The sequence below is a fragment of the Malania oleifera genome, chromosome 1, assembly GCF_029873635.1.
Source record: "Malania oleifera isolate guangnan ecotype guangnan chromosome 1, ASM2987363v1, whole genome shotgun sequence".
Classification (NCBI taxonomy): Eukaryota; Viridiplantae; Streptophyta; class Magnoliopsida; order Santalales; family Ximeniaceae; genus Malania; species Malania oleifera.
Window position 1 is genome coordinate 117827526 of NC_080417.1, and position 11027 is coordinate 117838552.

General features: G+C 31.9%; 1 long non-coding RNA gene across 1 annotated transcript; it reads left to right on the plus strand.

Moving 5' to 3' along the window:
• Positions 1-1774: 1774 nt before the first annotated feature.
• On the plus strand, positions 1775-9805 carry LOC131152324 (uncharacterized). The gene is made up of 2 exons (XR_009135924.1): positions 1775-2152; positions 8370-9805. It is a non-coding gene; the product is annotated as an uncharacterized LOC131152324 (long non-coding RNA).
• Positions 9806-11027: the final 1222 nt, after the last annotated feature.

Below are 11027 nucleotides of genomic sequence, written 5' to 3' on the forward strand. Positions count from 1 at the left end.
CAAGCCAACCGGCGGTCAACTCAAGCCCTTATAAGAAGGGAGTTGGAGAAAAGGAAAAGTAAGTGACAAAACACTATTCTACGGTTGCGTTTAGCCTTCCTAAAAGCGTTCCTCTTACTTAGGCATCAGAGAGATCTCCCGGAGTACACCCCGGGTTTTCTAAGCCTTTCTTCTCTTCCTCTTTCAAGTCAACGGGAGTCAAAGAAGAATCCCCATTATTTTCATCCGGCAACAAAATATAATTATCCCACCTCATTAACATGTGAAAAAATAAGTGGGATTCTGGATCGTTAAATAGTCAGTTTAAGAATTTGTTTATATCAATCTCCTAACCCACAAGACCTCATAAGAGAGAATAATAAAGAAATAACATTATTTTAACTAGGCATTAGTTCACATTTGAAAACATGGTATCTACAGCTACAACATTCCTTTGGATTATAGTAGAGTCCTCCCGAGTACATCTCATATGGAGACAACCTAGTTGTACTCACAGATAAAACATGGAAGGGCTTAAGATGCATTGATTTTAGAATTAATTAGAAACAATCCAACCAGTAGGTCAATATGAGAGAGGAAGATAAATGAAAATTGATGAGATAGACAACCAAAAATGCACTCACACTTTAGCCATTAATTATTTATATCTTCAGAAGAACGAAAAAGAAGAAGAAGAAGGGAAACGATAGATAGAAAAGAAGAAATTGAGGCTCCAAAGATGGTACAACACCACGTCTTTCTAAATTCTTGGCACTCAGGGTGAGATAGTGAGACTGACGTCTTTTCCTGTAATAAACATATAATGACTGTTATGTGGTTCATTCCTATTAAAGGTTGGTCATTGTACTTGAATAATGATCAACCAAAGCAAAATATATTAAAGCAAAAGAATCCCTCCATTTATTGCCTCCTACAGTTACAGACTCACATTTTAGAATTTTTAGTAAGACATTATTTGACAAATAAATAATGCTTGCATGAAATTCATAGTGGTGACGCCAAATAAGTACCACAAATTCTGCATGCACAAATTGTATGATTTATTACAATCAAGAAAAATAAATAAGTGACTTAAAATTCCTTATGTAGAAGTGTTGAATTTAATAAGTGTTGATAATAAGTGTTGGATTGGAGAAGTCCTGAAAATTATAAGTGACATTTAATTGTATTTAAATAAGTGTTTATTAGTTTTAAATATAATTTAAATTAGAATTATTAAGATTTTTAGTTAAAAATCTCAATAATTATTATTTTTAATTAATATTTAAATATTTTTTACTAAATAAGATTTCCCTTTTTAATTAAAAATAATCTTGTTATTAGTATATATTTATAATATATAACTATTGTATTAATTTATGATAAAAATAATATTTTTAATTTAATTAAAAAATATTTTATTTTAGGTAAAAATTTAAATTAATAAATGATGATTCGTACAAAAAATTTAATTTATTATTATTATAACAAATAAATTAAAAAAGAGAACACAAAAAATTGAAATAGTCCATGTTACAAATTGTAGTTAAAAAGATTTTTAAAAATAAAATATTAAAATTATTAATAAAAAAATAAGTAAATTTCACTACTTGATCTAGTAAGATTTACCTTAAAAAACACTATATTGACACATGATAAATTTTACTAGACTAAGTAGTTAGATTACGTAAATAAAATAATTTTTTTGAAGGGAGTATTATTTAATATATTATTTTAAAATAATAACAATCTGGGAAAAAACTCAGCTCGGTTCTATACTTCTATTTTATCGCAAGCCCTAGTTAGCCTAAAAACGAGAACGATGCGATTTGCAAATCCTTCGTTCCAAGCGGTCTGCTTCCTTCGCTTTCCGAGAGCTGGAAGGGGCAGATCTTTCCCTCAAAAAATCCAATGTACGCGGATCTTTCTGCTAGGGCAGAATTGATCCGACTCCTCCTCAACCTCACATGGGGATTTTGCTTCCAGTTGAAGCAGATCAATATACTTTTGATTGGGAGCCATTGCGGAAATTCAGGTACCTTGAGCTTGGAATTGGATATGCCGAAGAAAGGACTATAGCATATGCGGAGAAAATTCGCGTGGAGGTCCCTTTTCTTGCTAGTGGGATCGTGGTCCCAATTCTCTCACCATCAATCCCCTGCCTCCTTTCTAGGTGCCCTGCATCTTCATTCTTCTTTAACTTTTGCTCAAGACTGGTCAGCTTAGGTTTTTCTCTCCCCCTGATTTTAAACTTTTACAGGTTGAAAATTTCAACTTAGCTGTTTCCATTTGTTAAAAATTAATTATGGATATGCAGCTTCCAAATTTTATTTTATTTAAAAATATAGCTTTATTATTACAGTACATTTCCCTCCATGAGATTTAGGGTAAAAAAAATAAGAAACTCTCCTGAGGTCACGTACGTAGATTTTAAAATTTTCACATGCTTTGAATGTTTGTAAAAAAGATATGGACTTATTTGGACAAATTTTTTATGGATATAAATGTGCTAAAAATTAAATGTTAGATGAGATCTTTGAATTTGTTGAAATCTGCTTGTGAGATTTTTGAAACTTGATACAAGGTTTGTGTGATTTTTAAAATATTACGAGATATTCTCGTCTTTTAGGGAAAGTCTCTATCTCTTGCTTTTATTATTATTATTATTATTATTATTATTATTATTATAATATTATTTCAGCTAATACATTTTAGTGTTTGGTGAGATTGACGACATGTGTGCTTATTTTTTCTTAGAGAGGATAGTAGTTGTGGAGATTTTTTAAGCATTCAAGAAACTTATTTAATGTAAAATTTTACCCAAGAGATCATCTTTAAAAAATATTGTAATTAAATGGCAATGGGTAATAGAGGGTCTATTTTTTTTTTAATTTTTAATTTTAATTTTTTTGTAACGTGATTTTTTTGAGGTTACAAAAACCACAAATCTCCTTTGTGATTTGATTAAAAATATGTAGACCGACCTTGAATTTTTTTGAAATTTTAAGGATTGTTTAGTTGTAGAAAACAATTTTCATTTTTTATTTTAGTTTTTGAAAAAAAATTACAATATATTAGCTGATTTATTATTTTTACAACATTTGTTTAAAATATATGAACAGTAATAAACAGTTTTGACATTATTTTCTTGTGGAAATAGTTTTATTATTTATTTTTGACATTATTTTCTTGTGGAAATAATTTTATTATTTATTTCCAATTTTTAAATAATTACAAAAATTTCAGTTTGTTTCCAATTTTTCAAATTTATATAGAAAAATTGGAAAACATCTTTTCATTATTTTTCTAGATTTCTAACTCCTACTTTGTGTATAAGAGCATGAAATTTGGATTGTATACTTTAATTTGTATGGATTATATATAAAGTTTCTTCTAAATCCATGCAAATCCAAATTCAAACCCCAAAATTCAATGATTTGATGATTCTAAATATTATCTCTTGTAAATTTTTCAAAATTGGAAAAGAAGTTGTCTCTTTTTTTTTTTTTAATTAATTTGAAATTTAGAAATAAAAAATAAAAATTTATTTTGAACATTAAACAAACTCTTTATTTTCTGCATTTTTAATACAAATCTTGAAAATTTTAAAAATAAGCTGAAATTTTATGATTCGTTAGAAAACTAAAACTTGGAAAACGGAAAATGTTTTCAACAACTAAACGAGTCCTTACAAACCTCTCTTGATATTTGATATTTGGGACACTTATACTCCCTCCTTGTGCTTATTTTTTTGCTAAATGTAAGGGGAAGTTCATTTCTTTATGTCTTTTTGTCAAATGGAAGCTTTTGAGATTTTTGAAAATGGAAGTTCATTTCTTTCTCCTAAATCTCAGGAGAGAGCTGGGAAATTTTGGAAACCTCGGGAAAGTCCATGTCTTTTCACTAAATTTCAAGGGAATGAGTGTATTTTGTCATTTATAAAAAAGAGAATATGTTAAAGGGAAAATAATGATTGAAAAAAATGTTATAGGGATTTTGAAATTTCTAAAAATCAGACTAGATAAAAGTAATTCCCTTTCTAATAGGACAGAGGAACAAACATTAAATGGATAAATAAATGTATATTACTATAAGGGTCATATAATTTGTTTTCATAAGTATCCAAACATCCCCTCTTATTCATGTTTTCGCTGCATTAATGGTTTGACTGGAAACTCTTACCCTATTATCTAAGATTAATGAAAGTTTATAAAATAATTCCTCCATAGAACAGTACAAATAACCTCTAAGAATCCTTCAACCATTAAAATCAAAGACAAGAATTCCATTGTTCTTTGTGTTGTGGTAATGATTTGACATGAAACTCTTCCCCACTTTTGTAGGATTAATGGAAGTTCATAAATTTCATATATAACCAATAGACCAAATTTGTTAAACAAAACTTTGCAACTGTTAATAGACAAAAAAGAGTCCTTCATTAATGCCACACACATGAAAACTTACTAGTTGGCAATTAGATAATAGGAAAACAATACCTTTTTATTCGAATAATCATAATAACAGGCTTTATTCTTGGTATGTATGAAATTAATCAATTTTTTTTGTATAACCTAAAAATAAACTTGATCATTTTTTCAGTCACTTCTGATTTTCACACCATATCATGCATCTTGTTTTCACTTTTGTTCCCATTCAATGCCATTTTGTTATGCCGTTTTGTTTCATGAGAATCACATAAGCACAATTTAATGAATTTCATGTGGAGAGAAAAGTGAAGCATCATCAATTGGTGCTTCCTTTTTGAGTATGTGCGGACTTGCTACTAGTTTTTATTTGCATTTGAATAGGGAAGGGTCCTTGAATGTAGGAATATAAATGATGAACTGTTTTGTTTTAAGACATAACAAAGTGGTGAAACAGCAACAACATCGGCTTTGTTTTCTTGGCAAAAATAAATAAAAAATAAAAAAAATTTCTAATTAAGTATGTGAATAAGTTAGGTGATTGAGGCAAATAAAAAATCATATTAAATGAAACAATGATGGAATGATAGGAAGAGGAGAGATGGAAGAGTGACAGGGGATGACTTAACCACTCTATTACTCAACTTTGCTGAAACCCCTGGTGGTAAAAGATCAAGTGATTCAGGAAACATAATTGTTTGAAAGGTCAAGGGGTGTGTCCAAGGGTGATGGTATGCGTGGTTTTCCACATAGTTTACTAATAGAAATGTTGCCTAAGCATTTTCCATAATGAAATGGCAAACTCTTATGATCATCTTTCTCTCTATTTCACTCTCTCTATTTGTACATCTTAATCTGTACTAAAGCCTTTATCATCAAATTCTGCTTATGAAGTACTGTTTTCAAGATTGCAAATAATGATTTCAACTTCTTGACAAGAATATATCAACCACTCATAGGCACGAGTAGCACATAAAATATTACATGGCACCAAAATAGTTTAAGAAAGAAATCTCATGATATTGGTGAATTTAGAGCCACATCTTTTGTTCTAACAATGCTCTTATTTTATCCATCCACAGATTCCACACCTATAGCAAATTTTCTGGATGTTTCTATTAGTTTCATTTTCCAAAGATTTTCATTTTGTTCAGGCTAAATAGATTTTTTTTTTTTGAAGTCAAAAGTTGTGCAAAAGAAGGGCAAGAGGCTGTAATTAGGTGATCAAAAACTACAACTTAAGGACCACATTTTTCCTCACTACATACAATGGGGTGGATGTGCTTGGAATATGCCGTTTGTAAAGAAAAATTTGAGGCTATTCGCGCCTATAAATACATATGAACCTTAGCACTGATTGACATCAAGAAGTAAACTGTACATTATTGCAACTAGGTGTATGGATGCATTACTGGACAAGTTCTTCTTTGGCAGGTGGCGACTAATGCTGCATCTCATTTACTCTGTCAAGCAGAACAGTAAGCTTACTGCCAAAGAAGATTTGTCCAGTAATTCCACTGTGCAATTGTATAATATGTGATTTATGTGCAACAACTCAGGGTAAAGCTTTCTTGAATTTGATGTGATCTTCATACTTATATTAAACATTTTGGACAATCCGAATTCCAATGGACTGACTCCTTTTCCCTTTATTTTTTTTAGGGGGGGGGGGGGGGGAGTGGGAGTTGGTGATAAACATGCCATTGGAGTCCATAAAACATTTTGGAGGTTTACGTGGAAAATTTTCATGTTTTATTCCATGGTTCTATCATACATGCTGTCATTGTCTACATTGGTGTTCTAACTTTACTGACCTAGTATGATGTGTGCTTTGTGAGATGTTTTTCAGATGCCCTTTGCGTTTTTGCAGCTGATATAGTGGTTTATTGGTATTGCATTTTGCCAGAGCTTCTGGTTGATGTTGTCATCCCTTTATCTTGTTTGGGGCAATGTAGCCTTTCTTTCTTTCTGTTTTTCACTTTCTGATTGATTAATGAGGAATGTACTCATACCATTAACAATACAAGTCCATGGGAAAAGTTAAAACATGAATAATCAAGTAAGATTTGGTGGTGTGAATAGTTGAGCTATGCAGTGTTCAAATGTTGCTGCAATAAGAACAAAAGTATGAGAAATTGAAGGATTATCTGCAGCTTAATTTGGGGCACTTGGGAATGCTCTCTTCTGTGCCCTTGACAATGCTTGACTATGTGCCATCATAGGTGGTGATAATGTGCAATATCACTGGCTCAAGAATTCATTGGACATCTCGCAGAGGATCAACTAGGTGTATGAGAGTGTGTTTGAACATCTTATGAAAATTGGATGGACCTATTGCATCCTAACCAGCTATCTACAGCTCACTTTAACTTTGGAAAAAAAAATTGTGGTCATTTTTTTCTTCATTTTATTTTTTGGAAAACATGCGTATGAATTTTATTAGGGATATATGAGAAGTATATAAGAAGAGGGAAAAAAAAAAGATTACAGTGCTGTAGAGTTCAGGATATATATCCAGAAGTTAAGGCCATAAAAGAAAGATGTCTATTGTTTCACATGATTTTGGCCCTACATAATGAGTATTTGAGAACTGAGTTGAGTATGTTTACAGAGATCTGCTCTTTAATTTAGAAAAATCTTTAAATCCTCTCTTACCATAATTCCGAGAAGATGCAAGAAGGAATTGCCTTCCATAGGGAGAGTTTATTAGATTCCCTTGCAGACCTTCCTTTGGATTTCCAAAAAAGATATTAAGGCAAGTCCTTAACGTACATAATTTGGAACCTTTCTGGAGACAAGCAGTAATGCAGAACTAGAAGTTTCACTGATTTCTCCAAGAAAGAATTAAAAAAAGCTGCCAATCTCTTTTTGAAGATTATCTAACCCAACACCCCCACCCCCCCCCCCCCCAAAAAAATGAAAATGAAAAAACTAAAATAAAACGAGTTCTTTTCTTATATATACTTTATCATAGCTATCTTCTTTAGATTATACTGACTGAATTGTTAATACAATATATATATAACCTATACTACCTTTTCTTGATCCAAAAGATAATGAGTTGCACAACAGGGATATATTAGAGGTCTATCATGCCCATAAATTTAGTCTCTGATGAAGGTAGGACATAGTCTGTCTCCCTATTACCAAGCCAGTTTCAGGGGCTTTATTAGCTAACCGAGCTACCTGATTGTAGATGACCCCTTAAAGTTCCTTTTAAAATTGTGCTTTTGTTTTGAGTCGTGTTGTTTTGTTCCGATTTTCAGAAGGAATAGAACCAAACCAAACTGTAGGTGTTGCAATGTGTGTACATGAAGTAGTTTATGTGGGGGGAATTTGAGGAAAATTAGTTATAGTAAAATAAATGAACTTTGAGAAAAATTCTCTAAATTGAATGACCTTTAAACTCTTTTTAAGCCAGTGTTTTTATTCACGGACTATCTGTTTTTGAGGCTTTGCTCTTGTTGGCCTTAAATAGTTGTGAAAGGAAATCCTGGTTTCATGTTCAATATTGGTGTTGAATGGTGGCAATGATCTTGTGGAGCCTTGGAATTTAAGGAACACCATTGAAATTTGAGTCGTCATAGCCAAGAAAAGAGAACTATGGAACAGGACAATTTCAGACTGGTGTTAGCTGAGCAAGAAAAATTATGTTTAGCAGAGTTTTGTCAATTGCTTAAAACTGAGAAGGCTCCATTCTGACTGAAATCTGGAGATACAATGTATGTAGGTAGGTGATCAACATGCAAAATTCTTTAAATTCTCTACAATGCAGAAGAGCTAGAAATAAAATGCAAAGCCTTTTTATCTTGGGTCAAGCACTTTGAACTTTCTTCTATCCTACCATATATGTAGAAGGGCTAGGAATAAAATACAAAGTTTTTTTCTTGGTTGAAGCACTTTGAATAGTTTATTGCTCTGGCAAAATGGCATGAGGTAAATCTTCTATCACTTTATTCCTACAAGGCTAATTACCCTCCCACTCCGGCAGAAGATTGTTTCCAATTTCTGGCTGTAAGAGCAAGGGAGTTCCTGGTGAAAGCTATCCCTGCTGAATGACGCTTGAGGGATTTTATATGAGGCAAATCAAGCCCTGGTAATATACTTCTTCATTCCCTTTTTCTTTCTTTTTTGCTCAACTTTTTTTTTCATTCTTGAATTAGGGAGAGAAATCCTTGATATTTCTCCTAACTTGACTCCTAAAATTAATATTGAGAAACTTGTGATGCCATGCATTTGGTTTCTTTTGAATGATTTGCTTGAATGCTTCCATTTCCTATTTCAGTAAACCCAACATTGGGTGAAGTGTGTTAGAACAAGAAGATTTTTTGTTGCTGTGAAATGCCAATTTAGAAGGCTTTTCAAGGAGGGGCCTCAAACATGGGAAACCCCTTTTGCCATTATCATTATCATTGATCAAAGTTCTTGCCAAGAAAATTAAGAGCTTTGTCTGATACTGGAAAATATTATTTTGAATATTACACACCTATAGTTTTGCATATGATCTCCATGGAGACATTCAGTATTTTAGGGGCATGAGTGATGCATGGAATGCATTTGTCTGAATCTCCAGGCAGAGCAAGCTTTGATCTAAATGCAGGCATAGAATGGTAGAATAATAATGAAATTGAGGTTTTTGGAAGGTGGGAGGATTGCTGAAAGCAGAAGGAAAAAGTTTTTTTTTTTTCCCTTAATTAGATTTGGCAAGTGGACGATACATTTTTCATGTAGAATTTAATGAACCTGTTTTTGTTTTTGTTCTGACAACTTTATAGTGTTGATTGTGGGATTGGCTTTGTTCTGATCTGTTCTTTGGTGTTTTTGGTTATTTATTACTAGACCATTGTGTACTTGTTAATAAAATTTAAACCCCACTCCTCTTTTTCGGAAAAATTTTTAAAAGAAAAAGAAAAAGAAAAGAGATGCATAATATCGGCTTGGGGAGCACGTACTCACTGGGTACTGGCCACTTCCACATTTTGAAATTTCAAAATGAAAGGATAAAAAATGTATGAATTTTTGAGAGCTAAGCACGTTTGATTTGCGGGCTGAGGTGAGAACAACTTTGGCAACAGAAAAGGAGATGGAGGTGGAGATTAAAGAGGCGACTAAGTTGCTGCCACCTCAATCTTCAAGGTTGGTTCTTGCCACTTGTGCAGCTCCAGGCAAGATATCAAAACACAGATGGTCTGTTCCCAGCACCTGGTGCAAATTGTAAGCGTGTTCTGCACTCTTTTGCCTTCTTCCCCATTGTTTTTAATTTTTGATTTGCTGCTGCTGCTGCTGCTGCTAGCTTCTATTGTTGTTCTTTTCACTAATTATGCACCTCACAGTCCCCAGTTATAAAGCAAGTTTAAGGCTCATATAAAATGATATGATCCCTTGCGGTGCGCTCTTCTTTAGCTCTCATGTTTTAAGATTGAGTTGAGTTGATTGGTACTTTGCATGATTTATATTGGACTCTCCCAAAATTATGTTAAAAGTTCAGTAAGTGTGTCTGAGGACTTGTTCTAGTGCAGAAAACAATTTGTTTCCCATTTCTAGTATTTTGAAAAAATGCAAAAAAAAATGTCGCTGTATTTTCCAGCATTTTTATTTGTATAGAAAAAGTGGAAAGGAACTTTTTTTTTTTTATTGTTTTCATATTTTCCATACAAATGTTAGGAAAGTAGAAAATGAGATTGTATTTTTGAAATCCTTTGAAAAATTTAAAATAACAATTGCTTTTAGGAGTGAACATGCGCCAAGTTGGTAAACTACTTACAAGATCACTATGAAAAACAAAGGCCTTGTTTAATTGAGGAAAATAATGTCTTTTCATTTTCAAAATTTGATTTATTATGAAAGTGTCAACTTGTTTATCACTTAAGATTTATATAGGAAACCTGGAAAATGAAAAGTTTTTTAATTTTCTTATATGAATATGAGGAACTTGAAAACAAGATGATGTTTTTGTGATTATACAAGAAATTTAAAATAAAAAAAAATCAAATTATTTTCCACTAGTGAAGAGGCATTATTCACTCAAAATGCCTAAATTTAGTTTTGTAACGACCTGCTTATTTTATTATTTTTTTTCCCTCACATACATAAATATCAGTCTTAATAATAATCCTGATATCAATATAGCAAAATCAACTCAAACCTGTAGGTGCTGAGGATGTATCCGTTATACACAGTGGACACCTAAGTAGCGGAAAATATAGATTACATTCACAACAAATAGTACTAGAGTTTTACTACAATCTATAACATTTTTGTAAATATAAATATACGATCCTTCAAAAGACCAAAAGGAAATACTAGGATCATAATTCAAAAAAAAAAATCATCTGACCTTAACTCAGTAACTCACCCTCCTATTAGGGTAGTATGAATTGCCTCTACTGACGCGGAGTTTGGTTCGTCCGTCTATTTGGATTCCCTAAAATATTTTGTAAGTTAGGATGAGACACCTCTCAGTAAGAGAAATAAATTGATGTCAATTGTGTGACGGTATGAGTATATTCATATTATAATAGATAAATAATACATAACACATGTCTGAATAAAAATTGGTGATGTAATACTGGATAAAATATACATAATCATGATCATGTTAAATCATACTGAATTTCAGTTATT